Source organism: Alosa pseudoharengus, unplaced genomic scaffold (genome assembly GCF_046254945.1).
Source record: "Alosa pseudoharengus isolate Yale_2024_CS ecotype anadromous, Long Island Sound unplaced genomic scaffold, YU_APseudo_1.1 YU_APseudo_1.1_scf_19, whole genome shotgun sequence".
Lineage (NCBI taxonomy): Eukaryota > Metazoa > Chordata > Actinopteri > Clupeiformes > Clupeidae > Alosa > Alosa pseudoharengus.
In genome coordinates this window covers 35,964,110-35,988,619 of record NW_027468657.1, presented here as the reverse complement: position 1 = coordinate 35,988,619, position 24,510 = coordinate 35,964,110, and the positions used below count along the sequence as shown (strand labels likewise).

Genomic DNA, 24,510 nt, shown 5'->3' with positions numbered 1-24,510 from the left:
TCATCCATTACTGTTCTTCTCTATAAATGTCTAATTGCCCCAGAATATCCAAAAGTTTTCAGGTGTACTCTTTCAGGAAAGCCCTTCATTTTATTGTCAAATGTATACTTGGAGTTTTTCTTGTGTGTTTACCAACACACATTTTCACCATGTGAATGTGACTGCCTATTATGTTGGATTGTTAGTGGCTCAGAGGGATAATGCCTAGTGCTGGTGTTTGTTAGGTTGAGAGTTCGAATCCTGCTAGAGCTTTAGGCTCAAGATGCACATGCTATTGGTTATTGAAGTCACACCATTGAACAGCACCTGAATGACATCAGGCAATCAACATTCACACTCATTAGTTGCCAAGAATCAGAATGCCGACACACTCGAAGACATATAGGGGAACTTCTTTGTTTACTATTTTTCCTTCATCATTAAGTCTATCATATTTATATTTCATCCATTACTGTTCTTCTGTACAAATGTCTAATTGTCCCAGAATTTCCAAACGTTTTCAGGTGTTCTCTTTCAGGAAAGCCCTTCATTTTATTGTCAAATGTATACTTGGAGTTTTTCTTGTGTGTTTACCAATACACATTTTCACCATGTGAATGTGACTGGCAAAGATGTAGGATTGACAGTGGCTTAGTGGGATAATGCCTTGTACTGGTCATCCTTATGTTGAGAGTTCAAATCCCACCTGAAGCATTAGTGTTAAAATACTGTTGGGTTGTGGAGGTTAGCATACTAGAATAGAATGCTGTTGGGTTGTGGAGGTTAGCACACTATAACATTACAGCATTACAGCTACTTGTCAATATGGACTTGTAGTGCAAGGCAAGTATAACTGTATAATTATACGCTGTTTATCTTATTGACTCCGACACAGAACCCACCACCACAAATACAATTCAATTCTGTGGGAAACACTGCCTTCCATTATCAAACCCTTCATCTTATCCACAACAAATAAATAGTCCTGTAGAATCAAGTATTGTTAGAATACTGTTGGGTTGTGGAGGTTATCACACTATAATGTTACAGCACAGGGTAATCCTAATTTTATGCATCAAATTTATTCCAATCCAACTCAAAAGTTTTGAACGACACAAAGTGAAGGTTTTATCCAGATCAAAACCAAGAATAGATTATGTGATCTAATCCAATTTCAGGATCCTTGTTTCCCTTTGAACAACCCATTTTCAAGATTTGATCCAATCCGATAGCTGAAATCCGGTAACTGAAATCCGATAACCGAAATCCGATCACGTTTCTTTTGAACAATTGTGCCCAAACAATCAAAGCATATGTAAAACTAAAAAGCTATGCTATCATGTTCGTTTTGCTCGGACCCTGTAAATCACCGCTTGCGGTTATATTTAATATTATTATTATTCCCATCTCCCTAATTTTTTTCCAGCTCCTGTGCCTAGGCCCTTTGAGACAGAGACACCGTTCCAACTTTAAAACGTCCGGGCAGTACCGGTGTAACTTGCTCGAGAAGATGACGTCAAGTGGGCGTGTCGTTCGTCCGCCATATTGGATTGAATAGAAAGCTAAACTAAATTTTCACAGGTCACAAATTTGGTCCGAACGCCATGAAACTAGACGTACATTATCATTGGACCAAGCCTCACAAAAGTTACTAGAAGGATTTTTGATTTTCGAAAGCGTTTGCTCGTCACAGCCAAACGAAATCAGCGGCGAAGCTCCGAAACAGGAAGTCGTCCATATCTCAGGAACACTGTCACATATTGATACCAAATTTTGTATATGAACTGGGGACTCCAATGTGAGGGTGCATAAGCTAAAAAAAAAAGAGAAATTCCAAAAGTTTCCATCATTTTGCAAACCGCCCACAGGTATTTGGTAACTCTCACCATTCACTTTCATTCCACTCACCTTCTATCACCATGCCTTCCAAGTATGCTCAATGTCTCCGGGCAACCTTGCCCAATCATGAAATCCTTGCTCTGCCATGGGATAGTATGGACTTAACGAACTGAAATAGTAGGGAGAACAGTAGCTATATATAGCTTACATAATAGAGTTGTTTTCACATTGACCGATTTTTCATTATTGTTAAATATCATGATGGGAGAGTATTATTAAAAATGTTACAAGTATGCAAATGCATATGTTTACGGGCATTTAGGTTTTACTGTGTTGTTTTGTTATAAAGACATGCAAGGCATTCTGGGCCGTAATGAACAGTGGTCGGCAGCACTCCATAGGCTACGTATTAATATGAATAGGTGTTTCTGTAAACCTAGGGACAATAAATAGCTATCTCTTACAAAAACGAGCTGGTAATCGCTCATTGAAGAGGGAACTATGATAAAAAGATTGTTTTCCTAAAAGCATGGAGTTCACGAAAGAATAAGCAAGCAATGTCACGTTAATGTTAAATACATCTGAACACTAGGTGGCAACGTTGTATTACATTTTACTAAATACGGTGGCATTAGTGAGCTTCATAAGTAAGGAAGGTGCAAATATGTAATTTATCATGGGAAATTATTGGAAATGTTATTTCTTGTTTATTCTAATTGCAAACCACACACATCCATTCGTAATCACTCGTACACTTTTGATACCATTGGTATCAAAGACTGTCATTTCGTTTATTTGTTGTTGCTTAGCAACTCTGGGACCAACAGAGCAAAGATTCTAGAACAGAGCTTCAGACAGAAGCATTCAATGTGATGCAAAGTATAGAAAGGTGATGAAATATACAGAGACAGGTCAAGAAATATAGTGCAATGTAGACAGTAGTATACAGTTGATTTACAGAAGGTGGTTTAGAGTAATATGAATTAAATATAAATATGTGCAGTGTATTAGCAGTTACCTCATACAATAAGTAGAATAATGTATGTAGATGTAGCAGTAACAGTATAATAGTAGAAATAATAATATAGATATATGCAGTGTATTAACAGAATATAATAAAACAGAATAATTATGGATATTCAATATGACAAATATATAACAGATATGTACATAACATACAGCTATGTGCAGTGTGAAAACAGTGTCATTGTAGTGCAGAAACAACATCATAAGAGTAGTAAGAATAAGTCTATGTGCAGGATGAATAGTATGAAGATCAGTAGAATAACTATGTATAAATGTAATTACAGTAGGCCTATGTACATTTGTAAATAAATAGAAAACTATGGGCTGTATTTTGGGCCACCAGCGCATGGCGTAATACTCGTTATTCACCCGCGGAAAGTTGAATTCGGTATTTTGCACGTTTATTTTTTAAGCATTGCGCCCAGGGGTGTGGCAATTAACAACCTAGGGAGGGACCTAGCGCGTTGTCTAAAAATCGCTATCATACACCACCTAAACCTGGTCAGAAGTCAATGGCGAGTTGTTCATATGCTATTTTAAGAGCGCATGTCAACAGTGATATTGGCAGGTGCACGCACCATCCTTCTATCATTCATGAACGCACACCAGCGCACGTCCATGCAAAGCATTACAAATTGCACGATTACAATGGGAAACATAATTAGAATAAAGATATTACGAAATACTGTACATCTCATAATGAGTAGTTATTCACCATCATTTGCAAATTGGTAATGACGGTTAAAAGTGATTAGGGGAGAGGCGAGAGACACGTATGGAGCACAGCTGAAGACGCACTGTCACGAGATATAAGCAACTCCTCTGCAGGATAAATGTTGTTTTATTCAGTCATTTGAGCAACATTAGGGTAAGTGTTGCTTTTTCCAGCCTATGTTTTCGATGGTAACCCATTGTCAGTCAATAGTGAAAGTAACTGCATGAAGTTAGTTTCACTATGCGTGAAGGCTATGCTAGATTTTAGTAAAGCATGGTTTAAGAATGACTATTCCATACGGTCTTGCAAGCAGCCTCCTTCAAATGCACCGTTGAATGCCAAAATAACGATGCATTTATTTGACATATCGCGCGTTGCGCCGTTAAAGGGAATGACAGATGTCATTCTCATTGGTTTAAAATGATGTTACGCCCCAAACAGGGATCTTTCTAAAAGCAAGTAGAGTTTATGAACCTGATCTGTCAGCTGAAGACATAAATTTGTGATGTTGCCACTCCTGCTTCAGTGTCTGAATCAAGGTGGGTTTTTAAATTTTATATCATTGGATACTTTGCAACAGACTGGATTTAAATTAAAGTATTAACTGTAGAGAGCAATGATTGTGTCTAACTATAGAATTATAAAAAGTAATAGATGAGGTGGCTTTAGACTTTGTTGTTCTGTTTCCATACAGCTCTGTCAAGTCTGCAAGTGTCCCACAGATTTCCATATGTCTTCATTATCCCAAAATGTCCTAAAAGCTCCAGGATAAATTGGACAATATAGAGTCATGCCATACATTTGTACACCGTTTAGGGTATGTTTTAAATAGTTTGGTCCTTCGTACACTGTCCTATAGCAACTCTTTTGTGGTTCTCTTTATAAGTGTTAAATATCTGAAAAGGTGTACAGAAATTAACTGAATGCAGAAAGAACTTGTAGGGGCGTTCCCTGTTGCATCAGTCAACAGAAAATATTCAAGCTGATTGTTAGTATACACAGCATATGAACATGTAGTAGTAAAGTTTGCTTTGATTTGTGTTGCCCGTTTAATCTCATTTGTGTGTAATATGTCATTTGGTTGTAGCTTCATGGGAAGTCTTGTCTGGAGAACTTGGATGCCAGAGTGGAAGTAGCTTCAGTACGTAAACGGTATTTCATCAGTAATGTGAATTGTGTTTTGTCCGGAATTGTTTACCATGGAAAATTCATATTTGTTTCTTTAATTTATTTTGCATGCTTTCAGGTAACCTCATCAAATATCTTCTGTATGAGCTCCTATCTCTACCCAAAGTAACCTCTTGTCATATTTTGTGATTTGTTTGCCATTGTTAATCCATTGTATTTGTACCTCTTCTCTTTTGGAAGACCTAGAATTCAGAGCTGCCTTGGTGCTCTTACCAACCGTCTTCATGAGCACTACATTTCACTGAATGATGTAAGTTTTACCATTCATCTTCATTTCAGAACTTTCAGTTGTACAGAGTTAATATGAAAATCCAAAAAGAGAATCTTATGTAAAGTAAATTCATTTCATGAACCGGATTTCTTTACTAATTTTAGTGGTATTATCTTTTGTCTATTTAGGGAGATCCAGCTACACCTTATCCGACTATGCAGATGCCTGGCACATCAAACTGATATTCAGCGAGCAGTGACTCCCTGCAACAAACAAGGATGGAACAGAAGTCTGCATTGTGGTTGGTGTGGAAGATGGCATTCTGTCTGCATTTTGCCTTTATTTTGTCTACTACCTACAGTACCCCAGCCACAACAAGAACACTAATTTCTATGCTAAGGTATGTGTAACAGGGGTCCAGTACAAGGTTGTTCTGCTGTGGTGATATTGTTTTTGTTTTATTGTTTTCATGTTTGACATGAGTGCTCTCTCGTGGTATTATGTCTTTGTGTCTACTGCCCTGGTCTTATGGATGAACATTACATCATGACGTCACGGAGGTGTGTGGGAGGTGTGTTGAGGAACGCACTTTTTAAAAGGACTGAAGACTCAGGTGGAAGCGGCCGCTTTGTCTGGGAAATGCGTGAGTCGGGAGAGCACGCCACGAAATCGCCATTTAATGCTGAGTTGGTGAGCTATTTGAAGTCGGATATCATTGTGTGTAACCTAGCTAACGCAGATTATTTAAAGGGAAACTTGGCAGGATTTCCCCCTCTGCTGGAGAAATTGTGCATTATGCTATTTCAAACTGTGGAAAAAGGTAACGATAAAGCGCATGGATTTGTTTACAAGCTAGCAAAACGGTTAGCATAAGTTTGGCAGACAATGTGGATGTTACAAGGTAAGAAACACGATTTAAAACTAGTTTCTTGTTTCTCACTTATCTTTTCGGGACGGTAGTCTCAATGTTGCAAGGTTGATTTTTCCGCCTGGGGACGCTAGGGGCAGCGGGAAAAGTCACCATTTTCACCGGAACAGGTCATTTAACCATCCAAATGATTTCTAAACGGGTTTATTACGTTGAAATAGTTGCCAAGTTCCCCTTTAATCTAGTAATCAGTGCCGCTGTAATTGGAGAGGCGGCAGGCAGCGCAGTTTCCCGACCCTCGCACTTCCCCGACCCTCGCACTTCCCGCCTGGGTAAATGTATGTTTCCTATGTTTGCTTATACTGGTGTTTGTTTAAAGTATGCAGTTTTAATTGTGTTTGTATGCCATATCGTAAGGGTTTCCTTGCCCCCAACCTGCCTTGTTTCACGTTTGCAGTTGTGTGTATTGTTTGTTCATTGAGATTTCCTACTGGTGTGAAAGACTGGTGTGATTTATAAGCATATGTATGCCGTGATTTATGAGCGTGATTCTTGTCACTTTACTTTTGATTACACGTTGTCTGCATGGTTGGGGGTGCTTGAACCTTTGGGTTTGTGGTAGTACAAGCCATATGTCTTTTATGAATAGCAAATGAATTATAATAACTATTATCTATTGTCTGCTTATTTTGAAGCCACTGATTTACCAGTTCCAGGTGATCTAGCTTAATAGCTGCATTTAAGTATAAGGGCACTTCAGCCGCGGCCACGGCTGCCCAATTTAATAGCTTTGAAACCTGTGTTACACATGTCCTGAAAGTGACTGACCCTGGTGACAAACCACTTCTTCCTACAGCTGTTGTCAGGGCAATTAACATTTTGGCTTGAATATGCCACGCCCATTTTCTTGTCAAAGTGCTCGCACAGAAGATATGATTAATGGTTATGTATAATGCCAGCCCATGAGACTAGTTGGCACTTACACTTACAATGTGGAAGGGAAATAATTTTATCCACTAGACATGTTTAAATGTAATTCGTATACATACACTCTCTCTCTCTCTCTCTCTCTCTCTCTCTCTCTCTCTCTCTCTCTACACATACACACACACACACACACACACACCTAGCCTGGGTGTTCCCATGCTGCCTTGCGCGCGATTTGATTCACGCTGCTAAGGCAGCCTGGAAACTACTGCCCTAATTTTGCCTCAGATAGGCGACCAATCACAGAACAGGGGGGAAAGCAAGACGATGATGAGCTATGCACAGACGCATTTGATAGACATCCGTGGCACCCAATAAACGGATCTGGGCATTTTTTTTCAAATACGAGAAAATGAACGTTTGGTTCCCAGACCACGTCTCATTGAGAAGTGGTGGCGCTAGCCAGGCTAACACACACCAGCCCTACTGTATCAAACGTAAATGCTCTGAGAACAAGAACACTTAGAAAACTTGTGGATATTTATGTCTTTAGTGGCCAGAATTCATCTGATGATAAAAAAAATGCTCTCTGTCTGTACCCTGTGTGATGAAATCAGTTTTTACTGTTTTGTTTTTTATACAATAAATCTGTGTGTTTTTTTAAAGGCTGTTTTTTTATTTATGTCAAGTAAGGGAACTTATAAGTACCTTTAAAGGTACAAATTGACTTGTCTAAGGGAACTTATTGGTACTTTTAAAGGTACAAATTGACTTGTCTCTGTGGTGGTACCTTAATGGTACAAATATTGTACCCTCAATGAAGATACAAACCTGTACCATAGAGAAAAGGTACAAAATAGTTCCTTAAGGTACAGATGGGACCATTGAGGGTACAAATATGTACTCCTGTAAGGTACATACTTTTGTAAGGTACTGCTCTGTACCCTCTAAAGGTACTGCCACAGAGACAAGCGTTTGTACCTTTTAAGGTACTGAGTGGTACCATTTTTTCCGAGAGTGTACTTGAGCACAATGAAAGACTGACAAAAGTGCTCCAAAGGGTGCGTGAAAATGGACTAAGTTAAACCGCACCAAATGCCAATTTCAGCGCTACTCGACCAGGGTTCGACCAAGGGAAAAAAGGTTCTGGGAGGGTGTTTGGCTCGGGGTCATTGTGCAAAGGACCCTAGGGTTAAATTACTCCGAACCATCGCTTTAACTTTCAATATTTATTAGATAGATACTTTATTGATCCCCAAGGGGAAATTCAAGATATTGCACAGACAGACCTACGGTTGACTTCAGCCTGTGTCATAGGTTTTTGTTGTGAGGCAGAAAGATCTAGCTTTTGCTGCTTGGAGGACTTTGCTCCGAGTCCTTCTTTGCTAGTGGATGGCGAGCTATCATCTGTGGTGGAGGTATCGGTGTTTTTGGCCACTAGCTTTAGATGCGTGTGTGAGATGCTTCATTAAATTAGAGTTGCTTACAACGGATGTCGACAAAGTCTTCGCTCCTGGACATAATGTACACATTACATGCACGTTCTTGCCTTTGACCACAATGAATTTGAAGTAGTGCTTATATCTCCGCCTTGAAAATGCCAACTTTTCATCTGATTGCTCCTGACCTCTGCTGTTTCGTCGAATCTCTATTTTAGCTTTTGCCTGTGTGTTTGTGTGGCGCGTGTGCTGGCAAGTGTGTAAAATCACTGGCTCTGATTGGTTATCATGAAACATGACTCTGCCTTAGCCAATCATAATCGCTTACGTTACGTCGTTATTAACCCACCTCCTCACTAGCTGTGAGCCAGGGGTGCGTTCGGATTACACAGTTTATTCAATCAATGCATAGTAAGTAATGCACCGTATTTAACGTCCAGTAACGTTAACGGCATTGTAACGACGGGAAAAGTAATGAATTAGATTACCCCGTTACTGAAAAAATTATGTCTACCTAACGCCGTTTAAAAGAACGGCGTTATTCCAAACACTGGTAACAAGTACCAGAGCAAACAGGCAAGGGATTTGTTTCACTGTAATGGCAAAGACTATCTGCTGGTGATAGATTACTATTCAAATTTTCCTGAAATTGCCATGATCACAAGTTCAACTTCCAGCAGTGTCATTACTCATGTCGGGAGCGTACCTATGTTGCCCAGGTCCTATGTCCCCCGCTTTGTATGGGACCGGGGAACATAGGACCCTTTTTTAAAACCATAACCCTAACCCTAACCCCGAGCAGGGAACATAGGACCCGGGGAACATAGGACCTGGGGAACATAGGGATGACCCCCTCATGTCAAGTCCATTTTTGCCCGGCATGGGATACCAAAAACTGTAGTGAGTGACAATGGTCCTTGTTATAACAGCAAGGAATGGCAACAGTTTGCAAGACAATATGGATTTTACCACGTCACTTCAAGTCTACAGCATGCACAGGCAAATGGCAAAGCCGAAAAGGGAGTGCATATCATCAAACAGCTTCTCAAAAAGGCCACAGACAGCAAGTCGGATCCTTATTTAGCTCTACTAAGCTACAGGACGGCCCCACTTGAATGTGGGTTATCCCCAGCAGAACTGTTGATGAATCGCAAGTTACACACAACCCTACCTTCATATATACACATCAAGGAGAATGCAGAGGTACAGACAAAACTGGAGAATATGAAATGGAAACAAAAACAGCGTTATGACAAGTCAACCAAACCCCTCAGACCACTTGCCAAAGATAATGTGGTGCGTATCAAAGACCAGGATGCGTGGGACCGAAAAGCTACTGTTCTCCAGGAGGTCGGCCCGAGATCATATGAAGTAAGGACTGAGGAGGGTCACGTGCTCAGAAGGAACCGTCGGAACCTTCTCAGAACCAAAGAGACTTTCAGAGACACAGAATGTGAAGATGAAGATGGAATTGCTTTTGTGTCACATGCAGACACAGTGCCAGACATGAACTCAGATGGATGTGTGCATGTGGACACAAGTGATGGTCACTCAGGGTCACCTGTCGTAAGGAGATCTGAACGTCAAGTCAAAAGACCAGGATTAAAACTAAGTCTCCTCTTTTAGACTCGAATAACACAAAACCTATGAATTCGTGGTCATTAATTCTGTGTTTGTTGACTTTGTTCACGTTGTTTTAGTATGCATTTTAATCATTAAAACAATTTATTTCAGCTATAGCCTATACGCATTGCTCCTTAGTGAAAATGTTTTTCTGGACATTCCACAGACTGTGAGAAATGTAGGCCTATGCCTAGGTACCTATAGGCTATTATGATACCCTAACTGACAAAAATGCCGAAAATAAGGCAAAAGGAGAATCCGGTGGTGATTTTGTGGAATTGTAACACATCCAGCACAGGTCCGGTAGGCGGAATCGTTTCACGCATCCGTTACGCTTTTGTAACGGGATGATCAGGCGGCGCTGGAACATATCCGCAACAACCCCTAAAAACAGACCCGAAACGGCTTCGGCCCGATGTGCGTTTGGAGGAACGAGTCCTTGAGGCGGATCCCGGCCAGATCCTGCTTTATTGTATTGCGGTTTCGGCCCTGTTCCGTTACAGCGTCCAGTGGCTATCTGAGGGGAGTTTCAGGCCCATGACCGGCCCATTTTTTAAGTGGTGGTGAAAATTGGATAAACTAGGTACAAAATATGTCCGCCGCCCAGTCCAGCACATTTTTTTCCACAAAAATAAGTCATGCTTGTCAAATTGTGTTCATTTCCTACTTTGTTCCTTTTTTGTGTGTTTGCAATTGAGCGTGTGCAGAGTGTGTGGTTGTTTTTGTGTATATGTGTTTTTGTGTGTGTGTGTGCTTGTGTTTGTGTACTGTATGTAGGTGTGTTTGTATGGGTGCATGTGTGTGTGTGTATGTGTGTTGTGTTTGTGTGCGTGTTTGTGCGTGCATGTACAGTATGTGTGTGTGCATGTGTAGTGTGTGTGTGTTTATGTGTCTTTGTGTGTGTGTGTTTATGTGTGTGTGCATGTGTGTGTGTCTTTATGTATGTGTACATAAATAAAAGCAAATCAGGGAACCACCTACTCTTTGCGATAAGTGCCATGGGATCTTTAACAACCATCTCCTGCAGTACATTGTCCCTGTCACTGCAATAGGACATTGGGATTGATATTAGTTTGGTGGCTTTTGGCCACAGGGAAGGGAGTGCCACATACTGGCCAGCCACCAACACCACTTCCAGCAGGAACCTCTCTTCCAAGGAGGTTTCTCATCCAAGTACTAACTAAGCTAGCCTGACGAGCCAGACCCACATTAAAATGTAGGGTCTGGGCACTCACCATTCGCAGTGCTCAGTCCGAGGGGCGGGATAATCGGTTGTCTTTCAAATTCCCTCTGCACGCAATAGGACAGCGCTATGAGTCCCATGCGTTTCCCACCAGCGGAGCTAGTTGGCTAGTTCAAACTTTTGCCAACTTAATAAAAGCTTAACTCGTGTCACACATCAACATCCATCTTATTTGTTTTCAAGTAGCAGGGAATTCAAGCCAAACCGTTGCAACTCTGCCATTAATCATTATGTTAAGCCCGCCTAACTACTCTATACACGATTTGATTGGCCAGATAGAAGTTTAATTTTTCGAGCTCACAAGCCAACGGAGAGTTGCTAGACTAGCCCTGGCAGCAAGGGTGCGTCTAGATTTCTAGGCTAAACTAAGCCTGCTTAGCTTCAGTAATTCAGTCAGGGTATCTGCTGGTCTGGCTGCTGGCTAAAAACAAAAGGTGAAAGGCATATATGATTCTAACTGTCTCACTGAATTGCATTATGCACACTCAATTCTCACTGGTATCTGCTAGACAACAAGTACCAAAACATGATTAGTTCATAGATTTCACATGTAAAATACATTTCATAATACATCTATACAACCCCATCCCCATCTTGCCTGTTCATAATTCTGAGAAATTCTTGAATTGTGTGCATGTGTGCGTGTACGTGTTTATGTGTGTGTGTGTGTGTGTGTGCGTGCGTGCGTGTGTGCATGTGCTTGTGGGTGTGCCTGTGTGTGTGCATGTGCAATGCATGCATGCGCACAAATGTCTACTGTGTGTGTATGTTTCATACGTATGATTACTGTGAATGTATGTGTGTGTGTGAATATCTTTGAGGGTGTCAATGATCCTACACTTTCAATTTCGTACAGTTTTGACCATGTCAGCCAGAGATATTGTGATTACAACACCTACCGGTAATTCTTTTGCTTTTTAATTTTTAACTAGGTGGTGCTATACATGAATTGAGTGGTAATGGGATGGATTGACATGGCCCCAACATACAAAAAAAGGTGGTCCTCCTAGGCCCTACGGTTCTCGAGATATTCACAGAAAACTGTGTCAGGCCACCTACAGGCCAGTTGGTGTACAGTAACCTAAATTAATTTATTGTATGGCCCCCCCATGAACGGAATTCCACGAAACTTGGCGTGCATTCAGAGGGTGTCATAATGATCCTACAATTCCAATTTTGTGCAGTTTTGACTATGTTAGGTCACAGATACCTGCGATTACAACACCTCATTTTTACTTTTTCGTTTTTAACTAGGTAGCGCTATACATGAAATGAGTGGTTATGGAATGGGTTGACATGGCCCCTTAAGATCAACATGCAAAAAAAAGGTGGTCCTCCTAAACCCTACGGTTCTCTTAGGCTTATAGGCTATTAACGTTAGTGTTGCTGAGGTAAATATGGGTAAACATGGATTGATGTTTTTGTTGATACTTAATTTCTAAATTTGTCAGATGGGGCTTCTCCTGTGGCGCAACAGGTTAATGCCTACACATTTCTTTATCACGCTAGCGACATGGGGTTCAATTCTCGCCCGTCGCAGTTTTTTTTTATTATTATCTATTTATTTTTAGACCAGCTATGCTTCCTCAATTTAGGCTACAGATATGTGGCCACAGAGAGTCTGACCAGCAGTCAGTGAAATGTTTGAAAACTTAACCATGACACTTTGAAGACCAACTGGCTTGGGCAACTGCTGTAGCAAGATAACACGGTAGGTAGCCATATATGATCAGCCGTGTTAACTTGCTACAATCATAATAATATATATCAGCTGCCTTCTTTTAATTGTGTAAGTCAAGTAAATTTCACTATGATCTGTCAGCTGGTTCGTGGCGCAAGGAGGTAGATGAATGGTTTTCATGTAGGCAGTTTCATTTAGGAGGCAGGTTCGATACCCACTTGGAGTTATTAGGCTATTTAGCTATTTATTTTTTTTGGTGGCATATTCATGGTCCAGTGCATGTAGCGTACTACAGACAATTTTGACATTTAAATATGTCATGCATATTTGTATTTGTTCGTCTCCAGTTTCCATCAGAAAGTGACAAATCTGCAAGGCCACATCTGTCGAAGAAACGTCATCACTCAGCCAGTTAACATGGGTGCCAGTTGCCATGTAACACCGGCCCGGCTATGGTATCTGAGAAAACTTTTTAGAAAAGCGTGGCTATATGGACCCAAAAGTGAAGCGGCCCAAAAGTGAAGCGGCCCACCGTGTGAATTCTCCCGATTAACCACATTCCAGGCCTGGTAGGATGTATTGTTCAAATTCTATGTAGATTTAGTAAGTTTTCAATTTTCACAGCCGAAAATCAAGCACAGACACAAACAATGGTACAAAAAAATCACATATGGGACAATATATTCCCCCATTCCACCTGGGAATATCAGGGACCGCCCCCGTGCCTACACTGTAACGCAGATGCACAAGGAGTGTGCGTCTAGGGCAGCGGTTCCCAAACTTTCCCCCCCGCGTACCACCGCCTACATTTCGACTCGGCTCGCGTACCCCCACCATCCAACACATAAACACATAAAAACGTAACGCATTCTATAACACCCCCCCCGTTGACAATATTTGTCCGTTTCCCGGTTTTAGGTGCGTGCATTTGGTCAGTTAAAAAGTTATGAAAATTAGCCTGCATAGTAACTACATCCACATACAATATCTTATAATAGGCCTACAACAACGCATGACAAGGATGTATTCGTTTGGACAACATTAGGCTTTACAGCCTAGAAAGGCTAAACTTAGGCTACCTTTAGTTTGTTAAATGTAAAGCCTAGCTTAATGTTACCTTTCTTGCCCATCTGAAATAACTCCTAGCTTTGCTCCTTCCCTCATTTCTGTTTTTGTTGTTTTCAAAAACCTGTTATATCCGCGAAACTTTCCCCCCACGGACCATCCAACGCATTCAAAAGTAACGCATTCAATTAGCTATTCCAGGCGTCATGTTTAATAAGCTGCCCTTTTTTTGATTAACACATACAGAGTTTATAAATGATATCCTTTAATTTCATGTTTCTATATCATTATGACCTGATTCGAAAGTATGTATTTATTCATGAATTAATTACAAAATATTTAACATTTTCATTTTATACCTGTCCGCCATAGCCCTTTTCATCTCGCGTACCCCCTCGAAGCAGCTCGCGTACCACCGGGGGTACGCGTACCACAGTTTGGGAATCCCTGGTCTAGGGTAAGTGTCATGGGAGATTAATGGAATCAATTTTAGCTCCTTGACAGGAGGGGGCGACAGACAAATTTTGACGGTTAATGGCCATGAGCCTTCTCTGACTAGTTTAGACTTGACCGCCATTCGTGCATTCGTGAACCCCTGGCTTCCTCCAAACTTTGTACTTCCTCTTTCTCAGATTCCATGGCAATCTACAGAGGGGGAGATTCCAGACGCCTGTAACGTGAACTGTATAGTCCCGTCAGTATCCGGATACGTTTTCTAGGTAAATATTGCTGCAGGTTTACGTATACTTGACCATTGTTTTCCAGCCAGTCAACTTATTATTTAAGCTTGTGCTAAAATATAAAGTTATGAATGTGTTGTCATTGTGAAAACAATATAGCATTACCTAGCTACCATACCGCTACTGCTAGCAATGATGTGTAACGTTACCCACTAACGTTCATAACGTCACCGCATACCCGCAGCACAAAAGAGCTAACGAGGATGCGATAAGTTAGCAGGCTGAAATCACCCATTCGTGAACTGACATCACCCAAATTACCACGTTTGAGTGTGAAAGAGTTTTGGGTGGATGTTATAGTATTGTAAGTTCCCCTCTTCGCCTGTGTGTTTGTAGTATCTTGTTACGACGACATTGTTACAGTAGTCTAACCTACGTTAGCTAACGTTATCGGTAATGTTGTCGAATTAACGTCAACGTTAACGTTACCAACGACGTGAGGAATGAAGGTAAGTTAGCTAACGTTAGCTAACATTAGCGAATGGCTAGCTGTTACCTTATGCTCGTTGGCCTTGCTGATTCGCCAGTATGTGAGTCTAGTTTATGTGAATGAACTTAATCTTGCCTCGCGGAAATAAGAGGAACTGTTGCATTGTTACGCAGAATACACAATGGTTTACGTTAATAACTTGACTGCTGTCTGGGTTTCCAAGTTTACTCCTGCAAAACCAAACGACAGGCCAACACAAAATCATCAGATAACGTTTCTGAATTAAGCTAACAGTTACCTCTTCGGTGTGGTCTTGCTTGTGGCATCTGTTGAGCGGCATGAACTGACATTTCGACCACCTAGCTGCTACCTTAATTTGTCTTCGGCTTTGACTCCCAAGTCCAGCTAGTTAACTAACGTTTATTAACTAGCTTTCCCTCAAAGCCAGTAGGGCACAGACACCCAAATCAGTAACGTTATGTCAGTAGCCATACCTTTAGCTTTAGCAAATATGTTAGCTGAACCCTACAAATTATATAAGTATATACTCTTTTGATGGTATTTGGTATCTGCATTTATCCCAATCCGTGAATTAGTGAAACACACTCAGCACACAGTGAACACACAGTGAGGTGAAGCACACACTAATCCCGGCGCAGTGAGCTGCCTGCTACAGCGGCGCTGTATAGGAACGATTTAAAGGAGAATTCCGGTGTGATTTTGACCTAAAGTGTTTTGAAACATGATACCGAGTGTGAACGTATGTCTCATAGCCCATCTCGGCTTGTCCTCTGCACTCCGAAATCTGGCGCTCGTTAGCCGATGCTACCAACAAGGCGGTCAATGGTGGTGCCTCGGCATCGGCATAGCCATGCAAATAAATCACTGTTTTACACCATTTACGAGGCTCAATGTATCTCCACACTTCATTGGTAGACTTCCGAGGGCCCTGACATTTAAAACGAGACATTGAGAACTTTGAAAAAGCACTGGTAGTTTACTTACAAGACGATTTATACAGACCATATCTTCACGAAGTTTAGTTTGAAGCCATCTTGAATTTAGTCACGATAAGTCCAGCGACGAGTAAGAATGAACAGGTATGATAAGGGATCAGATTCCAAAAATAATTCCGTGGAAATGCATGGATTCCAGTTGCTGCTACTGGAAGAAACTGTAATCCATGCATTTCCACAGAATTATTTTTGGAATCTGATCCCTTATCATACCTGTTCATTCTTACTCGTCGCTCGACTTATCGTGACTAAATTCAAGATGGCTGCAAACACTCGGTATCATCAGAGCCCGTCTACGGAGAGCCTTGCCACTCCGTATTAAGTCCCATTGTACCGAATTTTGGTTGCAGTTCCACCAGATTTCCACTGGGGGCGATCGCCATGAGTGCAGAATGAATGGGAGTCAATGGAGCTAGACGGCTAAATTTGTCTCTTTCACCTGATTGTCGTTGACAAATCTCAGATTTGATTGTAGTTTATATAACTTCAACATGGGTTATAGGTCAAAAGTTGAATGAACGAGTACTTATGTCCTTTTGATTTCTTACAGTTTGGGTCGTTGTTGCCCATAACACGCTAGCATTGTGCTAATGAGTGACGTCATTGACACATTTGAAAGGCTTTTTAGAACAATTAAGTGACTTTAAAAAATATAATACTCCACCAAGTGTATTTCCTTTGCCTCCCCTTTCGAGTACAATATTCAAATTACTTGAAAAAAAATTATATCCTGAGAAAAGTGGATTTTGAGGGGTACAGCTCCATAGACCTCCATGCATTCTGCACTCGTGGACGAGCGCCCTCATGTGGAACCACAGAAGGAACTGCAACCAGTTCAGAAACCGGAAGTTTTCCGAGAGTGGCAGTTCTCCCCTTATTAGACATTCTTTGGTATCATGTTTCAAAACACTTAAGGTCAAAATCACACCGGAATTCTCCTTTAACTAATGCTGCCGATACGCCAGACGACTTTGAACATTTTTGGAAAAGACTAAATAATAAGCCTATAATAGACTTAAGTCTGACATTCCCTTACATTTTAAGACAAGTCACAGATTTTTTAGTCACATACTATGATTTTGCGGGAAGGTGGGAAACGGGATCCAGACGCCTGTACACGATTTGCACAATTTGCCTTCAGGGAACGGGATTATGCCGTCACATCACAGATAACTGTAGGGTTTTGGGATATGGTGGGTACTGTATAATTTCTCATAGGGTTTCCCATGTATATACTTTAATTGGGCGAGCTGCCCAGGTATATTCATGGCCGCCCAGGTATTCATAGTGGTGTAGTCTACGTGATACACAGGACTACGCAGTATACCCACTTAAAAAGCATCACCATCTCAGTATACAATAGACAAGGATATGTATTAACATTTGGGGTTGATCACAGTATACTCACTACAGCTAACAAGACTACATCACAGTATACCCACTACAGCTAACTACACTACACCATCATAGATGGCAACTATGTCACTTAAAGGAGAGAGCCGCCATATTTTCTGCCAGATTGCGTATAGTACAGCAGTGTTGCCCACAGAATTGGATTCAATTTGTGGTGGTAGCTGACTTTGGCGTGGGTGGGTGGGTGGGGGGTTAATAAATTGTACGTGTGTAGGGTTTAAGTTGAGTTACTGTCACTTTAAGATTGTCTTGGTAATTGGTAGGTCTAATTGAGTGCCTGTCACTTTGAGACGTCCGTGAGGGAACCCTTGCAGTTTTAGCACAGTTAAAAGGCTGCTGATATGTGTGAATGCAATTCATAATGTTTTCTACGTAGTTCGTACTTCACTTTTCCATTTACATCGGGATTTTGCAAACATTTATCCCCCTTTCAGACAGTCGAGCCAAAGCCGAGCTATCCAGGCTGTGCCGGGGCTATTTGCTTTCACACCTTCAGGTGCGCTAACTGGTGCCACTTGGGGGCTATATTGGTGCTACTGTCCCCTGATTTCTGGCACACCCTAAACGTTGGGCCACTTGGTGCTAGAGCGGGGCTAGGGGTGGTGTCAAGGTGAAGGCGGGGTCAACCCGTTGTTGTGTGTGGAGTCGAAACATGAATGGCTATGAAAGCACAGCAGTATTTGCTAGCACACCGAGTTTAGAGATAGTGGTTACGTCCGTGTTAAAGATGTTTGCCTGTCAGTAGGCTAACTCTGTCCAGAGGTCGCCATGTAGCGCAGTAAAAAGGGAACTTATAAGTTAACTAACATAGACAAGCGTCCCACTAAATTGCCAGTGTGTTTTATACTAGTGTGTTGATAGTGTGGAATACTTTAAAGAACTATCGTAAAAGCTCCAATTTCAGCCCCTTTCGTTCGGAAATTCTAAAATAAAGATGTTTTTTAATACTTCAAAATTTCATTTGATAAATGAACCTTACATTTTCCAGTAGCCATAGATGTGTAGATTCAAAGCTATGTGAAGATATCTTGATTGCTCTGCATCGGTTGTTTGTTTGACAGTTTTTACTCTTTGTTTTCAAAATCTAGCGAGAAATGAAACGCTTACTAATCAGGGGCTGGTTTCCCGATAACGTTCACTCTTAGCGAGCTACGGAAACTCCAAAGGTAAACCTTACCAAAGTTGTTTACCTTTATAGCCTTGGTTCCTGAACTGTCCCTTAAGAGTCTTCTTACAAAAAGCTCCTTACGGCCGATGTAAATGGCACTGTCTACCCTAAGAGTGCTGAATTGGTTGACATCGATTGCTCAGAAATCGATATTTCACTTCACGCGAAGCATGACAGCGTTATGAAAGACAAAAAAATATCTCAACATGCTCAAATATTGCCTCCAGCAGGCCTAACATTCATGCTACTTCAACATGGAGGAAATTGTTCATAGCATACGATAATAAAAACTAGCAATCATAGTCATTGTTGTAACCAGTGATCGTGTCTGGTGATAATAATACATAACATTTGCCTGTTACCTTAAATAGGCTGTGAACAGGCTGAAGGCTGTGAATAGGCTGAAGAATACTGAAGTCATGAGCTCCCTTTCTCATAGCAGGCGTGTTCTGTTTGGAACCGAATAGGCTACTCTACAGGCTATCGTTGCTGTTTGGGAATGCAAATAGGCCTACTTTACGTTTGATGAAGGGATTTCCTTAATGTTAAAGAATAATTTGGCCATTGCTGCGAAAACAATGCACAAAAATCTAAGTAGGCAAGTGAACCCTCACTTCAAAATCGCTGCTTGAAGTTGTCTCTTCAATATGCAGTCAAGCTTAAAGCATGCAAAGATAATCCAGCCTACTAAATTTTTCAGCCACAGCAACTGCTGTTGAAGCTGAAGCTAGACCAAAGTATATCAGTCCTTTTGAAGTCCGAATAAGACCCTACCTTGAGGTTCTGAACATCAACATGGACAGTGTAACACAGACTCATTTTTGCTCTAGTCCCCCTTGGAATTTGAGATGACCTGAAATTGTTAAGGATTTAAGTTAAGTTGATGAACGTCTAAAGAACCAAAACTTGACTGTAGTTTTTTGCTGGGTCCCAGGTAGGGATGTCCCGATCCAGCTTTTTGCACTTCCGATCCGATACCGATATTGTAGCTTTTAGCATCGGCCGATACCGATACCGGCCGATCCAAGCATGTATTAAAGATTAAAGATATTTACTTATTTTGTTGTCATACTCATGTTGAAAAGGGTTTTACTCTTAAGAACAACTAGCCAACTTAATTAGGTTAGTTTGAATAATCCACAGTGGTTGGTAATGAGAAGCTGACCTGTTTATTCTTAACAGGGTTAAATGAACACAAAATAATAAATAGTCAATTAACCACACAAACTGAATTGGCATCAGTGCTCTGCTCTTGAACAACAAGAGTGTAAACCAAGGCTTAAAAACCCATCAGTGCAAACAATATTGTAAACTGTATAAAAAAAAGCAAAACACACAGAAAAGCTGAGTAGAAAATAGTCAATTAACCACACTAACTGAATTGGCATCAGTGCTCTGCTCAAGAGTGTAAACCAAGGCTTAAAAAAGCCATCAGTGTAAACAATATTGTAAACAATATAAAATTATATATAAAAGCAACACACACAAAACCTGAGTAGAAAATAGTCAGATTACCAGACACACACTGAATTGGCTATAACAACCCAAATAACTCACACCTTCTACAGTATTGCTATCTCCTCCACACTTTACTGCTCCATCTCCATACTCCCTTCAATTTCTACTGTTTGCCCTGGCTGCAGTCTGAGCATGATGGGGAGATTCTTCTTCTATTCACAAAGGTGATCATTTCAACATGCTCAGGTGTCAGCCTGCTCCTGTGCTCATCAATGATAAGTGAGACTTCGCTAAAAAGCCTCTCACTGTTGCGTTTTAAAAGCGAAACTGATGCCACAACTGGTCTGGGTTTGCTGAAGTAACCTAAGCTACAGGCTGCATTTATTACAGAAAATCAAGCAACATAGCACGTAGGCCTATCTACACTAGGCTATTTAGAGACAGGCGCTTAAGTTTACCGCGACAACAGCTGTCACTAATTCACATCGTCGTAGGCTGCGCCTAAACGGTAAAAGAAGTTATGATAGCCTACTGGAAGCTTCTACCCTTTTGGATGTGTAGAGTTGTAGGCCTAGGTGCACTTAGTTGTTAACGATTGACCAGGTTGCTTTTTGAAATTAAATGCGTTTGTTAGGCTAGCCGATTGTAAAAATAGGGAAATTAAAGTGCGTGCTGTGCCTATACATTACACAAACAATCTTAAATCACGGAGATATATTCGTTAGACAGGCTGTCAGCAGCAACATGCATAAGAGCCTTAATAGTAAGAGGGTCTCGCGGACACTCGCGGTCGCGGTTAACATTAGGCTATATTAATTCAACTGTGACATGAAATGTTTGCTCGATAACTTTCAATTCTTAGTGGGACATGCACAGACAAGTGGGATGCTGGACAGGTCGCTAGGTGTGCTGAAAAACGCGGACCGGATTTGGGGGGGAAAGCTGGTAAAAAAACTGGAATGGATTACCTACATCGGTGCGCTGGAAAACACGGACCGGAGTGTTGAAAACAAACTGGATCAGGAGTCCGGATCGGGATTTTCCCGTGCAGGCCGATCCCACATTTTTTGCTAATATCAGCTCCAAATATCGGATCGGGACATCCCTAGTCCCAGGCCATGTTGGTTTGAGGGGAAATGAGAAAGCGGACAGTGCTTCTAAGCAAGCCCTCAATAAAGAAGTCACAGAATGTCAAATCCCTGCTTCAGACCTCAAACCTATACTGAATTCTTACATCACAGATAAGTGGAAATCTGAATGGGACCAATGTACCAACAACAAGCTATACGAAATCCATCCTACTGTAAAGAGGAGACTATTTTTCTTTTCAATCCAGACACGATCAAATAGCTTATACCAGATGCCGTATAGGACATTCAAGATTCACTTATAGCTTTCTATTGAGTGGTGAAGATCCTCCATTATGCCAATATTGCAAAATCCCCCGGTCACAGTGAATATTTTGATCTGTTGCCCTGCCTTGAAAACCAAAAGACAACAATTTTATCACCAAAATGATAAAACTGATGTTTTCAATAAGGTCCCACCCTTCAAGGTTTTAGAATGTCTTACTAGCATAGATTAAAAAAAAAAAAAAAAAAAAAAAAAACATGAAAAGTTAGCCCATAGCTATCATTATGCTTTTACCCGGTAGCCTACTTATCTGAACTAACAACATGATCACCATCACTAGATATAAAGAAAATGTTGACTCACTCGGTGCTGTTCACTGACAGTAACGTTAGGCTAAACAAAAAAAAGCGTTGTATAAGGAATGCATTGACCTGAATAAGCGCATTATGTAGCCTCATAACGAGGCTTCTCAAATTCAGAAAATTGCATTAAACTAAAATCGGAAGATGACGTTATCCTTGTTAGACCATAGGGTAGTTGTGATATAAATGCTGTAACGAAATTCGAAGTGTAAATATATACAAACTATGTTGAACGTGTAACCACGACCGTTTCCCATAGGAATGAATGTAAAACATATCCTCCAAAACGAGACCTCCTGAAAATCAGAAAAAAAATACTGAATTGAAATTGAAATCAGACAACGTTATTACATTTGGTAGATCATAGGGTAGCTGTGATATAAATGCTGTGATGAAATTCGAAATGTAAATATACAAACTTTATGTTGAAAGTGCGGTTCCGCGATGTCTATTGGAATGCATTGAAATGAATGAAGTGCAGAACATGTAGCCTGCAACGTTGCGTCATCACCGAATTGCGTTTAAAAACCCTGCTAATACCAAAAACGACAAAAACGGGCATTTAACGCCATTTGGAGACATTTTTTAAAATTATATATCTTGAGTGCTTTATGTACCCATGAATCGACAGTGGTGGTTAACCTGCAACACAGGCTTTAAGTCAAGGGAAGAAGGAGGGATAGTCAGGATAGAGAAGTAGGTTGTAGTAAGTGACATTAAGCATGTTCAATTCTTTAGTAGTGCTAGTGCAATTTCTTGGAAAAGGTAGGTTTTCAGGGGGGTTTTGATGATTGAGAGGAACGTCCTTCCTCTGGTAGTGTGTTCCACCAAATGGGGAACGACAGATGAGAAAAGTTTGGATTGCCGTGAGCATACAGGTAGCAGAGCCAGACTGTGTTAATGGGAGGAACACAGCAGTCGCGAGATACCATACCTGTAAACTAATTAATCACACTAAGTTTAATTTACCTAGCTGTCTATGAGCCTATGCAATTTTGGCCAGCACAGAAAATGTAAATGACAATGAAACCGTAAGAGTTGGCTGACATCTGATCCGTTCTGCATCTGAAGGGCATCCAATGCCTATAACTTTATTACGAGGAATCCAATGCCTATAACTTTATTACGAGGAATCCAATGCCTATAACTTTATTACGAGGAATCCAATGCCTATAACTTTATTACGAGGAAATATTTAAGTTCTGATTTCAACACGACACTTGCAGAATCTGTATTTATTGATATTCCTCTGGGCAGTAAAAACATTATAGTCGGATGTATCTATAGACCACCCGACTCCGATATAAATACATTTAATGATGCATTGTACTCTACTTTAGAAACTATAAACAAGGAACACAAACTGTGCGCATTACTGGGCGACTTCAACATCAACTTGCTCAAGGACGATCAGATTCCCTCAAGAGACTTTCTTAACACACTTTACTCTGTCAGTTTCTTCCCTTTAATTACTAAGCCATCTCGTATTAGATCATCACTCTCTCTAATCGATAACATTCTATTTAATTCTCTGAACTTCCTAATCACCTCTGGTCTATTAATGTGACATCTCCGATCATCTCCCAGTGTTTCAAATTGTCCATGCTATTGATTCCTACTCCAAAGCCACTAATTCTGTATCTAATCCAGTTAAATTCCGCAAGTTTTCCAGAAACAATTTTGAAGCATTTAAAACGGCTATCAGCCACGTCTCCTGGGATGAGGTCCTTGGGCTTGATGATGTTAGTGCAGCTTATTGTTTATTCTTAGTCCACATTAATATTGCTTTAGAAGCATCCTTTCCTTTGATCAGCCTTAAATCTAAAATGAAATTCTCTAAAGGGAAACCTTGGATAACGGATGATCTTAAGAAACGCTCTCGTAAAAAAAATAAACTCTATAAGAAAGCTAGTGCTAACTCAACCCCTTCTAACATAGAAACCTATAAGAAATACAAAAACAAATTTATAGCTGATCTAAGGAAAGAGAAAAAAAAGTACTATGCTGAGAAATTCTCACATGCTTCAAATGATATCAAAACTACGTGGAACCTCATTAATAATATACTGAATAGGAAAAAATCAGCAGCTTCTGTACCTGCAGAGATGCGTGGGAAAGATAGGCTTTTCTCAAACCTCAATGAAATTGCTGATGGTTTTAACAATTTTTTCGTTAATATTATTTCTGATCTGGCTTCCAGTATATTGCATATTGACGAGAACCCTTGTGACTTCATAAGGGGGCAATATCCTTCTCTCAATAACTTTAGTCATCCAACTGTACAGGAAGTTCTTGATCCATCAGGGGACTAAACAATTCTGCGCCGGGGCATGATGGTATTAAGAGCTTTTTGATTAAAGAAACTGCTGATTATTTAGTTAAGCCCATAACCCATATTCTTACTCTTTCACTTAACTCTGGGGTTATTCCCCATGATTTAAAAATCGCCAAAGTCGTTCCCATCTTTAAGACAGGTGTGGTGGACGACTTTGGAAATTATCGACCTATATCCATCCTGCCTTGCATTTCTAAGTTACTAGAGAAATTAGTTTACACAAGACTGTCCAAGCACTTAAATGAGAACAACATTCTATATGAGCACCAGTATGGATTACGTAAGAAACACTCGACAGAACAGGCATTACTCCAGCTTACCAATATTATCTCATCTGCCATGGATAAGAGGAAGTATGCCATCGGGATCTTCCTCGACTTAAGCAAAGCATTTGACACTGTCAATCACGGTGTTTTGATTGACAAATTAAA

At 40.6% G+C, this 24,510-nt stretch overlaps 1 protein-coding gene across 4 annotated transcripts in view; it reads left to right on the top strand.

The window, feature by feature from the left end:
- Positions 1 to 14,420: 14,420 nt before the first annotated feature.
- The window catches only part of LOC143132817 (C-terminal-binding protein 2), a 99,515-nt gene continuing 89,425 nt past the window's right edge, over positions 14,421 to 24,510 (top strand). Inside the window, exons 1-2 of one of the 4 annotated variants that reach the window (XM_076292622.1) lie at positions 14,429 to 14,523; positions 18,492 to 18,569. The gene's annotated coding sequence lies outside the window, so the exon portion shown is untranslated. Of the gene's footprint in view, positions 14,524 to 14,624; positions 14,849 to 14,870; positions 14,994 to 18,491; positions 18,570 to 24,510 lie in introns of those variants that run through there. The other 3 variants (XM_076292621.1, XM_076292623.1, XM_076292624.1) reach the window with 3 other exon arrangements.